At 41.3% G+C, this 18,748-nt stretch overlaps 1 long non-coding RNA gene across 1 annotated transcript in view; it reads left to right on the top strand.

Annotated features, from left to right (window-relative positions):
- Positions 1-15,147, top strand: part of LOC144998136 (uncharacterized) — a 40,734-nt gene extending 25,587 nt beyond the window's left edge. Inside the window, exons 3-5 of the long non-coding RNA XR_013660145.1 lie at positions 14,384-14,479; positions 14,584-14,679; positions 14,928-15,147. This is a non-coding gene — a long non-coding RNA (uncharacterized LOC144998136). The remainder of the gene's footprint in view (positions 1-14,383; positions 14,480-14,583; positions 14,680-14,927) is intronic.
- The last annotated feature ends 3,601 nt before the right edge of the window (positions 15,148-18,748 follow it).

Raw genomic sequence — 18,748 nt, 5'->3', positions numbered from 1 at the left:
TCTACTCTCAACTCGCTGAGTCCACTCCCTAACTCACCTCGTCCACTCGACACTGATAAAACTGAAGGACTCGGGAACTCGCGACCCAACTCGTCGAGTCGTTCTTCCCGACTCGCCGAGTTGCCGCCATGCAACTGATTTTTACTCGATTTTGTTTGAATCCAATACATACAATTGATAGATCTGAGTCCAATAAGCTGTTTTACCACGTAAAGTTTCCAACTTTATGTGCACAACCTCATGAATAAGGGAAATAAGGCTAAAAGATGCATAAAATGGGTAGATCTATGGTTAACATGCAATATAACTCCAAAAAGATAGTAGATCTGGGCTCTACAACACCCCAACATTCAGATCCAAAGATATCTCGACTTAATAAGGCATTCATGCAAGTGTAAGGCTTGGAACAAGCATCAACTAGCTCTTAGGAGAGCTCTAATGGAAGTTTAAAGCATATAACAAGAAGGAACTCCGAAAATAACTCAATTAACTCAGATTTGCCCTTGGATCTTTGCACTACAACACTTCTCCTTGCTTCTTTCTTCTTCTCCTTCTTCACACCTTCACAAAATGGCACCAAAACACATAAGCTCTCAAGGGAGGATTAGGGTTCTTTCACTGTGTTCTCAGGGTGAGGGAGGCGAGAATGGGGGCATTAAGGTGGTTTAAATAATGGGCAACCCGGGGATTTAGGGTTTCACCCAGACGGATGGACTCGCCGAGTCCATCATATGGACTCGCCGAGTCCCCAGCTCACGCGTGCTTGCAGACGCGACCCTACTCGGCGAGTCAGGCTATGAACTCGCCGAGTCCCTCTTGTAAAACTCTCTATAATTACCAATAAATCAACATACCGGGAACGGGTCATTACAAGTCTGGAATGCCTACCGGGCCCTCAGCTCATATCTGGAATACTCTCGGGTTTGTTGGCTACCGCATGGAGCAGTACTACCTCAACCCACCCCACATAACATGTCGACATGTAACATATAAATGCACATACAGGCAATCAATAAGTATCACAGGCAGTCCTACAGATCTACCCGACTAGCATATCAACTGACATACATTACTAACTCAACTCAACATATCAATGACTACTAGGATATCAAATGCAATGGGCCGGCCTTGGTGCCTTAGATCCCTTAGTATAGTGAGGATAACTCACCTTTTAGATGTTAGCTCGGTAAGTAATCACAGCTCTCCGATCGCTTTTCAAAGACTCCATCACCTATTACCATAATTCGATTATGCTCATAAGTCTCTGTCCTCATAGAGTACTCCATAACCCAACTAGTAAACCCTGATCAAGGTCAAAGTCCTTAGTCAAGGTCAACAACCCATGTTGACCTTAACTCGTCGAGTAGCCCCGGCTGCTCACCGAGTTCCTCGAAACTTTTACCTACTCGTCGAGTCACCGGTGTGACTCTCAGAGTTCCCACGATTCTCGATTGAGGCCCTAGAGCCACTCGCCGTGTTTCTCTTCTAGTAATACGTTGATACACACGCATTCCTAACTTAGAGGAAACTCATCCGACTCGCCGAGTTGCTCATGCAACTCATCGAGTCTAGGGTAACCTTCATCGGACTCGCCGAGTTGTTCTACCAACTCGTTGAGTTCACGACTATATTCATCCGACTCGCCGAGTTGTTCTTGCGACTCGTCGAGTTCCTTTAGTCCTTAAGCCATGCAGATCCATTTTAAGCCATGCAACGACTCCAAACCTCAGATCCAAGCTTCCAGGGCATGCCTTTCACGTAAAGTTGCAAACTTTATGTGTATGCATGGCTAAAAAAAGTCCTTAATGTCCAAAACTAAGCTCGTAATGGGTTTCATGCACAAGGAAAGCCTCATTTACATCCAAGACAGGAAATTTATGGATCTAGAACTCGGGAATGGTCCAGATCTGAAGTTACAACTTCAGATCTAGCTTATGTTTCCAATATCACCTTACGTACACCTCAAAAACCCTAGATTCCCACTATATGAGATCTAGAAGGGAAAACGGATAAAGGTGTCGACTTGGTACCTTCTATGAGTGCTAGCTGAGGTAGATTTCGGGTTCCACTCCACCGTTGCTTCTAGTCCTTTGCTTCTCCAAGTTCTTCCTTCCACAAGTTCTCCTTTCAAGCTTTCAAGGCACTAATGGCACAAATACTCGGGTAGGGTTTTCCTTTGAGTTATATTTGAATGTAAGGAGGCCAAATGGGGCTTAAGCCTCCTTAAATAGAGTGCAGAACCCGAGACTTAGGGTTTCTTTTGCCAGCTCCTACTCGCTGAGTCCCAATCGTGGACTCGCCGAGTCAGTCACTTAAGTTGCAATTCAATCTCACTGCTACTCAACGAGTAGGGCAACCAACTTGTCGAGTAGGGCCAAACCAAGAAACGACAATCGGACAATACCTGTGAATCGGGGCGTTACAACTCTCCCCCACTTGAACTAGACTTCGTCCTCGAAGTCCGCTAGGATGAACAATGGCGGGTAGTGCTCGCGCATCTCCGCCTCCGGCTCCCATGTCCACTCGGATCCCTTACGATGTTCCCACTGTACCTTTACCAAAGGTATTCCCTTCTTCCGCAGAATCTTCGTCTTTCTTTCCAAAATGGCCACAGCGCTTTCCACATAGTTCAGGCGCTCGTCAATCTGAACATCATCCAATGATACCACAGCCTCCTGGTCCGTAATGCACTTTCGCAATTGCGATACGTGAAAAGTATTGTGGATCCGACTGAGTTCTTTCGGAAGCTCTAGTCTATAAGCCACCTTGCCAACCCTTGAAATGATCCTGAATGGACCAATGTATCGAGGGCCCAATTTTCCCCTTTTCCTGAAGCGGATCACACCCTTCCAGGGAGAGACCTTCAAAAGTACCATGTCGCCTATCTGAAATTCCAATTCGGATTGGCGCCTGTCGGCGTAACTTTTCTGCCGACTCTGAGTTGTCTGCAACCTCTGTCTGATCTGCTGAATCTTCTCGGTCGTCTGCAAAACCACCTCCGTCTGGCCCATTACCCTGTGGCCCACCTCGCCCCAACAAATCGGGGTGCGACATCTCCGCCCGTACAACAGCTCGAATGGCGGGGCGCCAAGGATGTAATGATAGCTGTTGTTGTAGGAGAACTCTGCAAGCGGTAGGTGAGAATCCCAGCTCCCACCAAAGTCGATAGCACACGCCCTCAGCATGTCCTTGAGGGCCTGAATAGTCTGCTCGCTCTGGCCGTCTGTCTGAGGGTGGAATGTTGTGTTGAAGTGAAACCGCGTGCCCAGCTCCTCGTGAAACTTCTGCCAGAAACGGGAGGTAAACTTGACATCCCGATCTGAGACAATGGAAACGGGAATCCCATGGCGAGACACGATCTCACGAACATACACCTTGGTCAACTTTTCGGTCGAGGAACTCTCCCGTATGGCCAAGAAATGGGCACTCTTGGTCAATCAGCCCACAATGACCCAAATGGCGTCGAAACCCTTTTCCATCCTTGGCAGCTTGGTGATGAAGTCCATTGTGGCCTGCTCCCACTTCCACATGGGAACCTCCAGGGGCTGCAGCTTGCCATGCGGCCTCTGGTGTTCGGCCTTGACCATCCTGCAGGTCAAGCACCTCTCGACGTACCAAGCGATCTCGCATTTCATACCCGACCACCAATAGCTCAAGCTCAAATCCCGATACATCTTGGTGGCTCCCGGGTGGATGGAGAAGTGAGACTTATGAGCCTCTTCCATAACCATCTGTCTGATCCCTCCAGTCATCGGAACCCAAACCCGACTATATCTGGTCAGTAATCCCTGACTATCCTGCACGAACCTGGTGTTTTCACCCTTGATCCTTTCTCTCTTCAAATTCTCCGGTCGCATGCCCTCCATCTGGGCATCCCTGATTAAGCTCACAAGCAGAGAGTCCACAGCTATTTTCATACATATTGCAGGAGTAGAAGACCCCGCTGACTTGCGGCACAAAGCATCCGCAACCACATTCGCTTTACCAGGGTGGTAAAGGATCTCGCAATCGTAGTCCTTGACTACATCAAGCCGCCTGCGCTGCCTCATATTTAGGTTCGGCTGATCCATGATGTGGCTCAAGCTCTTGTGATCCGTGTAAATGGTACAGCGGACCCCATAAAGGTAATGTCCCCATATCTTGAGGGTGAACACCACTGCCCCCAACTCCAAATCGTGCGTAGGGTATCGAGTCTCATGCGGTTTCAGTTGTCGCGATGCATAGGCTACCACTCGTCTTCTCTGCATGAGAACCGCCCCTAACCTTGTGATGGAGGCATCACAGAACACCACAAAATCCTCAACCCCCGCCGGGAGTGTCAGGACTGGCGGTTCACACAAACGCTGACGGAGGGTCTCGAACGCTCCTTACTGTTCGGGACCCTACCGAAAATCCACCCCTTTTCTTGTGAGACGAGTGAGGGGTACTGCAATCTTAGAGAAATCCTATATAAATCTCCGATAGTATCCTGCCAATCCTAAAAAAAGCTTCTAATATCTGAGGGGGATTTCGGAACCTCCCACTGCATAACCGCCTCGATCTTGGCCATATCGACCAAGATCCCTTCTTGGTTAACGAGATGTCCAAGGAACTGGACCTCTTGTAACCAAAATTCACACTTCGAGAACCTGGCGTACAGCCGTTCCTGCCTCAGGTCCCCCAACAGCTCTCGCAGATGTTCCTCATGTTGCTCTCGGGTCTTGGAATACACCAAGATATCATCTATAAACACTATGATCGAGCGGTCAAGCATCGGTCTGCAGACCCAATTCATCAGGTCCATAAATACCGTTGGCGCGTTGGTGAGCCCAAACGGCATCACCATGAACTCGTAATGTCCATAACGAGTTCAGAATGCGGTCTTCTCCACGTCCTCCTCCCTGACCCTAACCTGGTGGTACCCAGACCTCAAATCGATCTTGGAAAACCAAGATGCACCCTGCAGCTGATCAAAGAGGTCATCTATCCTCGGGAGTGGATAACGGTTATTTACCGTTAGCTTGTTTAACTCCCGGTAATCAATGCACATTTGGTGTGATCCGTCCTTCTTCCGGACAAAAAGAATCGGCGCTCCCCATGGAGAACTGCTAGGTCAAATGAACTGCTTGCCCAGCAGTTCCTGTAGCTGCGATGACAGTTCCGACATCTTAGGCGGCGCCAGTCGGTACGGTGCCTTAGCGATAGTGGCTGCACCTGGCACCAGGTCGATTCTGAACTCAACCTGCCTCTCCAGAGGTATCCCTGGCAACTCCTCCGGAAACACATCTACGAACTCCCTGACCACTGGTACATCGGAGACCGAAACATGGTCCCGAACTCGCGTATCTACCACGTACACTAGATAACTCATACACCCGTGCTGAATGTACGGCTGAGACCTGTCAGCTGAGCAAAAACCTGAGCCTACTCTGGTGCCCTCACTGTATATAATAAGTTCTCCCCCACTTGGGGTTCGAACCACCACTCGCTAACCCCCGCAATTAATCATAGCACCGAACCTGCTGAGCCAATCCATGCCCACAATCACGCACATCTCCCCCATGGGTATCGGAATCAAGTCTATCGGAAAAGACACCCCAAAGATCTCCAAGTCACATCCTCTATAAACTGAAGAAGTAGAAACCCCGTGTTTGTTAGCAATGGATAATCGCAACGGACACTCTAACTCGCCCATAGGCGTACTGAACTCCCCACTAAAAGAGTGAGATATGAAAGACCGACTCGCCCCGAGTCAAATAAGACCAAAGCAGGCAACGAATTCACCAAAAACGTACCTAATTACAGGTACAACAGATAAACATATAACAGATAAATAAAACAAGGTGAGGATAGAAACATACCAGCAACCACATCTGGTGCTGCTCTAGCCTCCTCCGCCATAAGCTGGAAAGCACGACCCTGAGCCTTCGGAGGCTCTGACCTGTCTGATCTCCCGTCTGTGATGCTCAAAGTAGTCGGCACTGCAGCCTGCACCGACTTGGTGGCAAGTAATGGACAGTTGGACCTCATGTGGCCGACCGGGTTGCAGTGGTAACATAACCTCATACCAGGAACTGTGGCAGCCTAGCGACAGTCCTTCACGTAATGTCCCTCCTTGCCACATTTGTGGCACCCACTACCAGCCCGACATACCCCAGAATGACCCTTGCCACACTTCCCACAAGTGCGGCCCTGTTGACCCCCGATCCTAGCATCTGTGGTCTTAGGCTGCTTCGGCATCGGCTGTGATAGTACCGAGGCCGGCTGCTGCTCCCTCAGCTGCAGCTCAATCTCCAACTCCCGCCGCCTGGCGGCCTCCTGTAACTCTAGACGAGTATCACATCGCTGCGTGGACACGAACTGTCGGATATCAGTCTTGAGCATACTCAGATAACGGGTCATATGAGACTGATCGGAGGCAAACTCTGGGTAGAACATCGCCCTCTCGGTGAACATACAGGTGATCTCCGTCACCGACTCTCCGTCCTGTCTCAGACTCAGAAACTCCTGTGCCAAAACGTTCCGGTCAACCCTCAGAATGTAACGAGTGCGGAACATATCCCTAAACTGCTCCCAAGTAACAGTAGCTCTCTGATCATCAGTATAAGCCCCAGTCGCAAGTCTCCACCAATCCTTGGCTCCGGACCTAAGCAGGTTAAGAGCATACCTGACCTTTTGGTTAGTAGGACACGAGCATGTGAAGAAACACCCCTCTACATCTGAAATCCATCTCATAGCCTTGATGGGATCCTGTATCCCATCAAAAGTAGGGGGGCTTCGTGTTGTCGAATTCCCGGTACTGAAAACCCCTACCCGCTCCTCCCCATGCCGTAGTTACAGCTGATGCAGCTGCTACGGTGGCTGTCTCTACGAGGGCTGCGTAACGCTCATCGAAATACTCCACCATGGCGGTCTTAATTGACCCGAACATCTCCGGCAATTCGGCCCGGAACAACACAGCAACCTCGTCATGCAGGATTGCTCGAATCCTATCGTCCATCTCCTCCGGCCTCATCTGGCTGATCGTCTCGAGTGTTGTCAGCTCCCCCGGTCCGCCCTCTCCTGATCCCGATCCCGATCTTGACTCGGATCCAGTCACAAAGCGCCTAGTCATCACCATTCTGAAACACAACACAAGGCATTAGATAACATTTACAACAACTAGAGACCAACCCTCAACAAAACCCTGGGAGTTATGACTTCCTTGTCACGCGTATGGGTGTTGTGCTTTCAGTAGTATGGGCCCATACTACCTTCCACACCTACCCATATTTGTTCCAGGTATTACCACAATGCCCTAACAATACATATAATTACATCGAGCACTCAAGTCCGATTCCTAAAGAATATTAGACGACTGAAAATCGGCGGACTTATCCCAACACCTACCCACTCACGAAACTTCCACCAACCCTGCAGCACTAGTGTATGCTAGCCATACATAATGCTAGACCCGATATACTTTTGAATATTCAATCCTACCCTAAGCTCCCAATCAAACAAGAGCAAAACATAGGGCTAAATCAGACATTCTCAGGCTATAAGGTCTTAATTATGTAACACTGTGGTGCATACACTAAATCACTACAGTAATGATGTCAATTTCACGTAAAGGAAACCCTAGGCTAGCAGGCACCATGCAATCAGGCAATTATTTCATGCAATTCCTGAAGATCCCTAGCCTAGTACTAGCATGTTGTTCTAATATGTCACATAATCAAATAACTGTATGGTATTTTGGGGTTTGCTTACTGGCTCAGGCTAATCGTACATCCTGCATCCTCCTGATTTATTTTGAAAACCGATTTATTAAACCATTTTTAAAAAAACGTTCCTTGATTTGAGACTGGATTCACACGAATGTTCCTCCAATTCACTCAAACCAAGGCTCTGATACCAACTTGTAACATCCAGAATTTCAAACAAATTTAAACTTTTAAAAACATATCAAGTTCATCAAATATTACAACTTTGCTTTCAAAACATTGTTTATCAGAGTCTTGTCCCCAAAAATAACATAATAGGAGGAGCTGTGCGGTCACACCTTAGCCTTGCCGCGATCCCCTGATGTACCTGAAACAATAAACTGAAACTGTAAGCCCGAAAGCTTAGTGAGTTACCCAAAAATACCGATACACATACAGTTCCCATAGCAATATCAACATTAGCATATCATACCAATCAAAACAGAACAGCATGCACTGGGTCCACAGCTTTACAAGCTCGACTACCCATGGGCCCTCAGTACGAGTCTGGAATGCCTACCGGGCCCTCATCTCTTATCTGGAATGCCATCGAGCCCTCAGTACGAGTCTGGAATGCCTACCGAGCCCTCAGCTCTTATCTGGAATGCTCTCGAGTCCTCAGTATGAGTCTGGAATGCCTACCGGGCCCTCAGCTCATATCTGGAATACTCTCGGGTTTGTTGGCTACCGCATGGAGCAGTACAACCTCAACCCACCCCACATAACATGTCGACATGTAACAGATAAATGCACATACAGGTAATCAATCAGTATCACAGGCAATCCTACAGATCTACCCGACTAGCATATCAACTGGCATACATTACTAACTCAACTCAACATATCAATGACTACTAGGATATCAAATGCAATGGGCCGGCCTTGGTGCCTTAGACCCCTTAGTATAGTGAGGATAACTCACCTTGTAGATGTCAGCTCAGTAAGTAATCATAGCTCTCCGATCACTTTTCAAAGACTCCACCACCTATTACCATAATTCGATTATGCTCATAAGTCTCTGTCCTCATAGAGTACTCCATAACCCAACTAGTAAACCCTGATCAAGGTCAAAGTCCTTAGTCAAGGTCAACAGTCCATGTTGACCTTAACTCGTCAAGTAGCCCCGGCTACTCACCGAGTTCCTCGAAACTTTTACCTACTCGTCGAGTCACCGATGTGACTCTCCGAGTTCCCACGATTCTCGATTGAGGCCCTAGAGCCACTCGCTGTGTTTCTCTTCTAGTAATACGTTGATACACACGCATTCCTAACTTAGAGGAAACTCATCCGACTCGCCGAGTTGCTCATGCAACTCATCGAGTCTAGGGCAACCTTCATCGGACTTGCCGAGTTGTTCTACCAACTCGTCGAGTTCACGACTATATTCATCCGACTCGCTGAGTCGTTCTTGCGACTCGCCAAGTTCCTTTAGTCTTTAAGCCATACAGATCCATTTTAAGCCATGCAACGACTCCAAACCTCAGATCCAAGCTTCCAGGGCATGCCTTTCACGTAAAGTTGCAAACTTTACATGTATGCATGGCTAAAAAAAGTCCTTAATGTCCAAAACTAAGCTCTTAATGGGTTTCATGCACAAGGAAAGCCTCATTCACGTCCAGGATAGGAACTTTATGGATCTAGAACTCGGGAATGGTCTAGATCTGAAGTTACAACTTCAGATCTAGCTTATGTTTTGCAATATCACCTTGCTTGCACCTCAAAAACCCTAGATTCCCACTATATGAGATCTAGAAGGGAAAATGGATAAAGGTGTCGACTTGGTACCTTCTATGAGTGCTAGCTGAGGTAGATTTCGGGTTCCACTCCTCCCTTGATTCTAGTCCTTTGCTTCTCTAAGTTCTTACTTCCACAAGTTCTCCTTTCAAGCTTTCAAGGCACTAATGGCACAAATACTCGGTTAGGGTTTTCCTTTGAGTTCTATCTGACTGTAAGGAGGCCAAATGGGGCTTGAGCCTCCTTAAATAGAGTGCAGAACCTGGGACTTAGGGTTTCTTTTTCCAGCTCCTACTCGCTGAGTCCCAATCGTGGACTCACCGAGTCAGTCACTTAAGTTGCAATTCAATCTCGCTGCTACTCGACGAGTAGGGCCAAACCAAGAAACTACAATCGGACAATACCTGACAATCGGGGTGTTACAGACGGTACATAACATAGATCATAGTACTAGTAGGGTAAGGCTGATCCTAACACTCTAAGGAGCGCCCGATGACGGTAGCGAGGTCATACATCGAAGTCTTGTGCCAACAACTGGGCCATCTCAATCATTTCTCCAATGACTTCATCTATTTCCTGTTCAGCCTGCACCGCTCATGCTTCCATGGTGAATAGCTGCTGCCGCAGAGTAGCAATCTCAGCTTCTGGAGAGCGATTCTTCCTCATGGGATTTCCTGGTGGGGCGGGGTGGTCTTGTTGCGCCTCGTTGGCAGGTGATGTGGTAAAATCCTCGTCTGTGTCTTGTTCTTCCTCCATGTCATCATCGGTTCCATCAAACTCGTAGTCAGTGTCCGTGTACTCGTTAGGCCTAATGTCGTGTGCTTCTCCCTCGGGCTCGTCCTCGATCATCCCGTGGGCCACTAAGACCAGATGAAACTGAATGCCCTGGTGCTCTCCTTCCATGGTGACTGAGAGAAGGTATATGAATAGACTATCATTACTCCTACGACGTTTTAATTGCTAAATGATTTGAGTTGATGTTCTCTTCTTGGTAATAAAGGGGTATGTTTTTAGGTTTACCAACCATCGCGATTTCCTCAGGGCGTGTGATAGTTGTACCTCGGAGGAAATGTAGTTAATCAGGCTACATTTACTCCTTAATATGACTATGAACAGTCCCGACTTAACCAAGATGCTATCATTATCTTATTTGATTTGGTATTATGTTATTTTTCCTATATCGTACAAGTAGAGTTGTTTTTATCGTTGTGTTTTATTTGTTTTGTTTTGTTCAGAGTTGTTTTTGGTCCCTCTTTGGTTTATAGTTGGATATCAATGTGTGGTTAGATATGCTAGTTCACTATAAATAGTGCTCTCATACCAACCTGTCACACCCCCGAACCAGACGGCGGATACGTCCGAGGGCTCACGTAACTTAAATTGAGTATATCATCGCAATGAATATACATGAATCATAACATAAACATCACCATGCATCAATATTTTACAATTGGCATTGTTCACATCAAGTACATTGTTTTAACATTACAAATCCATAACATAATGAGTTTGATGGTTTTCAAAAGCACAACACCCTAATCATACTTGGTACTACTCCTCAGCTTACCAATTACCTGAGAATACAAGTTATTTTGAAAACGGTCAACATATGGAATGTTGGTGAGTTCATAAGAAGGTTTGATATTAAAAATGTTTTGTGTAGTTTGAAAGAAAACAACCCAGAAAATCTGATATTTTCTGAAAAGACCATTGTTTATATAAAAGTGTGAAGATCCTTAAATATATGCATGATGATTTCCAGACGTGTATAGTTGAAAAGTTTCGTATCAAAAGTACCAGTTAAAAATGTTAAACTTCCCCGGAAAACCCGATGTTTTCCGACAATAAAATAAAAAAAATATTATATAACTGTTCAAATTGTTATTACATCACTTGAATGATTTTTAATTTGCCTTGATTACTTGATTATTATTGGATTTATTTATATGAGTCGTTATAACCATGCATGATAATGACTAATTTGTCTGTCTTGGCACTCTGGTGAACGCTGAAATTGATCTTAAGATTTTGTCACCCTAGACTAGCCGAGTCTAACTGTAGCGAACAACTAAGGTGTGGGGGAGTCACCCCCATATAGATCTATACACAAACTCTCTCTCTCTCCCTCCAGGAGACGTTGATTATAACTACAGGCTACGACCAACACATGTTGGTGCCACCCGTTATTACTCACTAAATCCCAATTGACTTTGATTACTATTGATTATCGACCCGTATTTGTTTACATGGATTAACGATAGGCCTAATAAACGAGGAGAAGATGATTACAAAATCCTACTAATCCCACGTGTTTATTATGGCTATTGGATATACAAAGGACATGCTAGCCCAATTCGCATTTAATTCACTTGGACCTTACTAGCAATGTTAATGGGCTACTAAGGCCCAATAGCATTTAAAAGCTATTAAGGGTCCCTTAAATATGAAATTGGATCATAGAAAGCCCAATAACATTTATTATTATCCATTGGGCCCAAAAATCATGTTAATGGGTCACAAAGGCCCAACAAGCATGATTGGAACTTTCAATCCCAAAGAATTTAATGTTTACTTGTTTTAGGTATAGTTTAATTGTTGGCAAGTTTGATTGGGTGATTGTTCATTTCGCACTGGAACAAGGCCGGTCGGTTATTTTTAACGATGTTGGAGTTATACGTATTTTCATCTTTCCATTTTCATGAATTGTAGGTTGGTATTTTTATTTTAACTCAAATATCTTAAAATAAAATAATTGACTCAAAAATCTTGGTTTGAACCCCTTTCAGCCCTTCTTTGGTAAAATTGACAATTTTAGTCCTTTTATATATAAAAAGCCATTTTAAACCCTTAAACCATTTTCTTGACACCTTTGACCCAAAGACTTGTTCAAGTGATATTTTTAGCTCACAACTTATTATTTGGCAGTTTCAACCCTTCTAGAAAAGTATTTTTCGGTTAAAGCCCAAACTTTTTGCAACTTTTACAATTTTAACCCGAAATCCAAAAAGTTTACAATTTTGATCCTTATTTGGAAATTACAACATTATAACCCCTGAATCTGTTTTATTCACCCTTTTACCCCTTGATTTGATAATTTTACCATTTCAACCCCTTGAAAGTTGTAATTTTCGCAAGTTTTGGCTTAATGGGCCGAAAAGCCCAAAATTTGGCCCATTAAGCTACAAATTACATTTCTAGCTCTTAAAAGAGTATGATATTAAAAAAAACATTTATTTTTACTTTTTTGACACTTTTAGTCCTTAAAAAAACGTGGATGGCAAATTTCAACCCAACTTTTGTTTATTTGACAATTATAACCCAAAAATGAGTTTTATATTGCCATATGTTTGTTTTAATCTTAGAGGGTAATTTTCTTAACTTGTTTAGTGTAAGATGTTATAGATCATGTTTATCTTCCTCTTAGATCCATAGATCTCAAGATTTCCATTCTTTTTGTTACATATTTATCACAGAAACACATGAAATCACACATAACATACACATATACATAGATCTAGACATTTTACTTGTATTCTCCCCCATAAAACATATGAAAACCGAAAATAGAGGGGTATGAACTCCCCTTGCTTAGTTGTTCTTGGTTTGAAGAAGAAATGGGAAGAGGTGGAGGTGATTCTCGGCCCTAGCAAGTTTCTTGAGAGATCTTTAGGCTTAGATGGGTTCTAAGAAGCATGATCATGAATTTGCATGAGTTAAGATGAGATGTTTGATGAAATATAGAAGTTAAGCCATGGATTCAAGTAAAGACTTACCAAGAATGATGGTATTAATTGATAAACTCCTTGAAGACACACACTAATGCTCGAAGATTTGGAGAAAAGGGGAAGAGTTCTTGAGAGTTTCTTTTTTTTTTTTTTTTTTTTTTTTTTTTTTTTTTTTTGTAAGAGTTTGATCAAAATGAAAATGGTGGTGGTGTGTGGTGCTCTCGGCCGTAGATAAGGAGAGGGGTGGGGGGGGGGGGATGAGCTTGCCTTGATACATGAACTTGGCATGGATACATGAGGGATATAACTTAGATTTATGTTGGATAATCATGAGGTGTCAACATAAAAGTAAACTCTCTTAATCTCCTTCTCTCTCTTTTTTTTAATATATATATATATATATATATATATATATATATATAGATGGGCCGAGAGGGAGAAAGAAGAGGGATGGAATGGGACTTTAATGCTTTGTTCCAATAATAGGAGGCCCATTTTGATGGTTTTTGGCCCATTGGGCCCTTAGAGGTGTTTACGGCCCAATTAGAATGAAAGAATGGGTTTCATAGCCCATTAAATCTAATTAGGTTAGTTATGGCCCAATAAGGTCCATTAGGGTGTTTTATTTCATTCTAGGCCCATTATATCCCAAAATGTTAAATGGGTCCAATTAGGTCCCATTTAAGAGTCCTAAGCCCAAAATAGTCAAATTAGGAGGTTATTGGCCCATTAGGCCCAATAAGGAAATCCTAGTCCAAAACGGACTTAAACCGGGATTTCTAGAGTTTCCAATTCTTTGTTGACTATTTGAAATGCTTGTACAGAGTGTTTGATGGAGAATTTGTTGTTATTGAATAAGCATCATACATGCTTTCATATTTTTGTTTCACTAATGTTATCATTGTTGTTGTTACATGGTATAGAATTCCTAGTTGTGACAAAATGCCAACATATCAAGTTCGAAGGTGTCGATTATGTCATGACTTTTTAAGTGTTTTAAAAAAAAAGATTTTTTCATTCATTCAATTAATGTTTCATCACAATAATCATATTCTAGGTTTATTTCTTAGTCCTTAAAGCATTGAAAAGTTTTGAGTCTTTTCCTTTGTTTTTATTCAAATTTAAGAAATAATTGGCAATCTATTTTTTTCTGTTATATATTTCATATCATACCTTCTAATCATACAAGATATTTTGTAGACATTTACTTCAGTGAAACTCCGAATTTTTGGTGCCTGATTCTTATCAGGGTGTTGAGAAGAAAGACTATGGATATTGAGAAGAAAAACTACCAAGGTATCAAATATCATCTAATTTTCTTAGTAATTTTATAATTATGGATCTTTGTACATGATGCTTACATATTAAAAAAACATGGGATAATCATTTCTATATGACAGGGTGACTCGAGGTGATCTTGAAGCTGGAAAACCAGCTGGTGTGTACTAAACTTTGCTTAATATCTGTGTTGCTAAAGAATAATGCAAGAATATAAGGTATGCTTATCGATGTATTCCTTTAAATGAGAAATAAAAAGCATGCATTGGAAAGAAACATAAACAAAAAACCAAATATAAGTTAAAGGATAAATATTTTTTTTGGACATGCATTAGAAAGATGCATGAACAAAAATCCAAGGAAACATTTTCTAATTTATGACTCTCGTGGTGATCTGTATCAAAATAATGTGGGTATTTGGGCTTCAATGGATTCCAACAACTTTCATTTCTTTTGCGTGTCTAAGGTTGGAGGGAGTGGAGCCGCACAGTAGCTGCACATCACACGCACACCCGGTTTCCGCATTATGTGATTCGTGGGATTGTACTCTGCTTTTAGTACTATTTGATGATATGATTTTGAGACATGTTTATCGTGGTTTTATGGCTTGTTGTGATATTGACAATGTTTTTGATCAACCATTTTATAAGTTACTTAATTAAAAACGAATTTTGTTGCCTTGAGAATTTGGATGTTACAATTTCTTTGTTTATAACATTAGACACTGTGTTACTAAGTCCATAATATAAAATTTATATTCTAGGTTCAAAACAAACAATGCTTAATCAATAAAGACTTTTTAAAAATAAAGAATTGTATAAAGTTTTAAATGCTATTGTAAATTAATGTTAATAATGAATCACATAAATTTTATAAATTAAAATGTAATAATAATAACTTTAAGTGTTAAAATTTTGTTATAAACATATTTATGATCCAAACAAAAGTTATATAATTTTTGAAAATGATTTAAAGAAAACAAAAAGTAATTAGATAGGTCTAAAAGGTTATTCGCTGAAAAAGAAAAAACAAACAGATTAAGATGCGTATTAAAAGATGTAGGCAATAAATTGAGTGTTATTATAAAGTGTAGGCACTATATTAAAAGTTTATGATAGAAGCTAAGGGGGTGTTTGGCTTAGCTTTTCACACCAAAAGTCGTTTTTGGAAAAGAAAAAAAAAAAACAAAAGATGTTTGACAAAATTAGTTTTAAAAGCTACTTTTGAAGTTTTTACATATGGAAAAGAAACTTTTTGGAAAAGTTAGGAAATCCTAACTTTTTGTAACTTTTCCAAAAAGGACTTTTGGGATTTCAAAAGCTAAGCCAAACACCCCCTAATTAAAAGCTTAAGTTTGGCGTGAACATAATTTCTTATCAAGTATATCATACATCTACTCAATTAATGATTTCTTTTTGCTAAATGTCACATTCTTATTGATTTTATTACATGTTATTTTGTGGTTATTTTCAATTAAAATTTTTCATTTGTGATTTTTTTCATTTTATCAAATTCCATATAATATTTAAATGTAATAATTATAATAAATATAATAATAAATACATATCAATTTTATTAATTGACTTTTCTTTTGCTTTTAAAATTTCTAAATTAAACCCTCATTAGTTTCCTTTGTTTATTTATCTAAATTATTTGTTTAAATTAAAAAAAAAAAGATTAATTTTAATAATTTAATATTTTTCTAATTTTCTTATAAACTCAAACTTTTAAATGTTTAGAATTTCATATTTAAATTTTCTTTTAAATGAACCCATGTAATATATGTGTTTTACACCTAGTTTTTTAATAGAGAAAAGAAAAAGACTTCAAACACACACAAATGTAACGTCCGTGTTTCTGGACTAAGCATTAAAAACGATGTAATAGTCTAGATCAACCATTGTAACTCGTTTTGAAGTAATAAGAATGAATTATATGAATTTATATGTTTTATACTTAATTATTTATAATTTAATAAATTAAGGATCAAAATAAACGTCGAAAATAAATATTAGATAAACCCGATATTTATGAAGAAGGTTGTAGAGGTTGAAAAAAGGATTCCGAGATATAAAGAATACCTAAATCCGAGTTCTAACGAAGAAGTTATGACACGTCGAAGTTTCGCGACAGAACCAACACGACGCTGTGTGACGTAAAAAGTGAATTTACGATAAAATGGTTTTTTAGCTTTATTGATCTAAATGAAAGTCATAGTATACGTTAAACTGAGAGTGTGCATAAAAAGAATGTCCAAATCTGACTTCGTATGAGGAAGTTATGAATTTTTGAAGATTTAGCATAGCAGTATGCAGCCCGGAACTCGAATTATAGATCGAACGATTTTTTAGCCAACACAACCTAAACGAGAATCGAAGATCTCGTCGATTATAGTTCAACGGTAAAAAGAAATTATGAATTTTAAACGGACTTTTGTTGTCCCGGCCCGTTAAAAATATAACTTTAAAAATAAAATCAAAATTAGCCGACGGAGTCTAAATGAAAGTTGTAGAGTATAATATCACCTACGCGTGGATATAAAGAACGTCCAAAACGGAGTTCGTATTCAAAAGATATGAATTTTGGAAGTTTTAAATATAAAATTCGAGGTTTATCCGAAGTCGTACGCCCAGCGTACGAGTTTACACCCCGCGTACCTGGACTTGGTCAGAAGTTGGCCACGTCGACCTCTTTCTTCGGACGGAGGCACGTATCTCACCCCATCAACAAGTCCGAGGCTCGGAAAATGAACCCATGCCACGTCTCGTACGCCCAATGTACCGAAGTTACGCCCAACGTAAAGCATCAGAAGCCAGTACTCCCCGCATACCGAAAAATTATGCCCAACTCACCGAGGGTCAAGCTCTTATTATAAATAGCAAGAAGCCTTGAAGTCCCCGAGAAAATAAATTTTCAAGTCGAAACTCTGCCCGCGTGAAGCCTGGTTTTTGAGAAAACATCCCGGTTTAGGGATGTCAACGGGGGAAAACGGGACGGGGAGTGCATCCCCCGCCCCCACCGCCGAAATTTCCCCATTCCCCCGTCCCCGCCCCCGCCCCCAAAATGTTCAACCTTCCTACGCCCGGCCCCGAATCGCCTTTATTACTCCACCCCCGCCCCGAATAGATTTTGGGTTTCCTTTTTTTTTTTTTTTTTTTTTTTTGCTAAAAGAAGTTGTTATTTAAGCTAAAAGAATCTATTTTTTAAGTAAAAATAATTATTTATAGTAAAATTTATATGTTAAAAATAAAAAAGTTATGACATCTTAAAAACATTATACTAACAAGTTTGCTGAGCTTTGGCTCTTAATAAAACATTATACTAACAACGTTTTTGATGAAATTTGGAAACTCGAAATCATGTTATTGTTTATTATATTTATATTATTAATATATGTAAATATATATTTAATTTATTAACGAGGTCCCCATGGGGGTTTCGCGACGGGATTGCCTACCTCCGCCCCCGACCCCGAAATTAAAACGAGGGTTAAACTTGCCCCCACCCCCGCCCCCGTCCCCACCCCCGATATTTTTTAAAAATTTCCCCTAAATGAGACGGGGCCCCCACGGGGCTTTTTAACACCCCTATCCCGGTTTTATCAGAAACGATTGTTTTAAGGTACGAAGTGCTGCTCAATTATCGTCAAATTAAGTGTGTGTATAGTCACTTTCATCTTACACATAGATATGAAGTATTTTATATAAAATACATGATATGTGAATATATATTATTTGTTTATTTGGGATGGATGTTAAATAAATGATATATATATATATATATATATATATATATATATATATATATATATATAGGTTTTAAATGATTTAAACGGTATATCTATTTTATATATACAAAAATGTTGGATAAAACATGGGTAGATGGAATAGTTGGTATGTGATGAAAGATGAGTTGGATAAATGAGATGATATAGATCATGAGATGAGGGTGATGGGTGAAATATGAGAGAAGCCCTTACCCAAACGTTGGCCCCCATCATCTAGCAGAGTATGGATGACAACCATGGACTATTCTATACGGTCTGTGGAACACTAGCAGGCTTGCAACCTATAAGTGTATGAACAATATGTTCATCAGATGTACTTTAAAAACTCATGGACATGTATTGCGATTGGACTCACAAAAATAATACTCTCAATAAATGAGAGCTATGTACCTAGCACATGTTTTATAAACCAAATGGGAGAGTTGAAAGGCGGATTTGATGGTAAGGAGGGGGGTGTAAGAAACAGCCACGCCATCCGTATGGTTGTCGGAAGGGCTGGC

This window comes from Lactuca saligna, chromosome 5 (genome assembly GCF_052625555.1).
Source record: "Lactuca saligna cultivar CGN05327 chromosome 5, ASM5262555v1, whole genome shotgun sequence".
In the NCBI taxonomy this organism is placed as follows: domain Eukaryota; kingdom Viridiplantae; phylum Streptophyta; class Magnoliopsida; order Asterales; family Asteraceae; genus Lactuca; species Lactuca saligna.
This window is presented reverse-complemented; position numbering and strand designations above follow the sequence as displayed.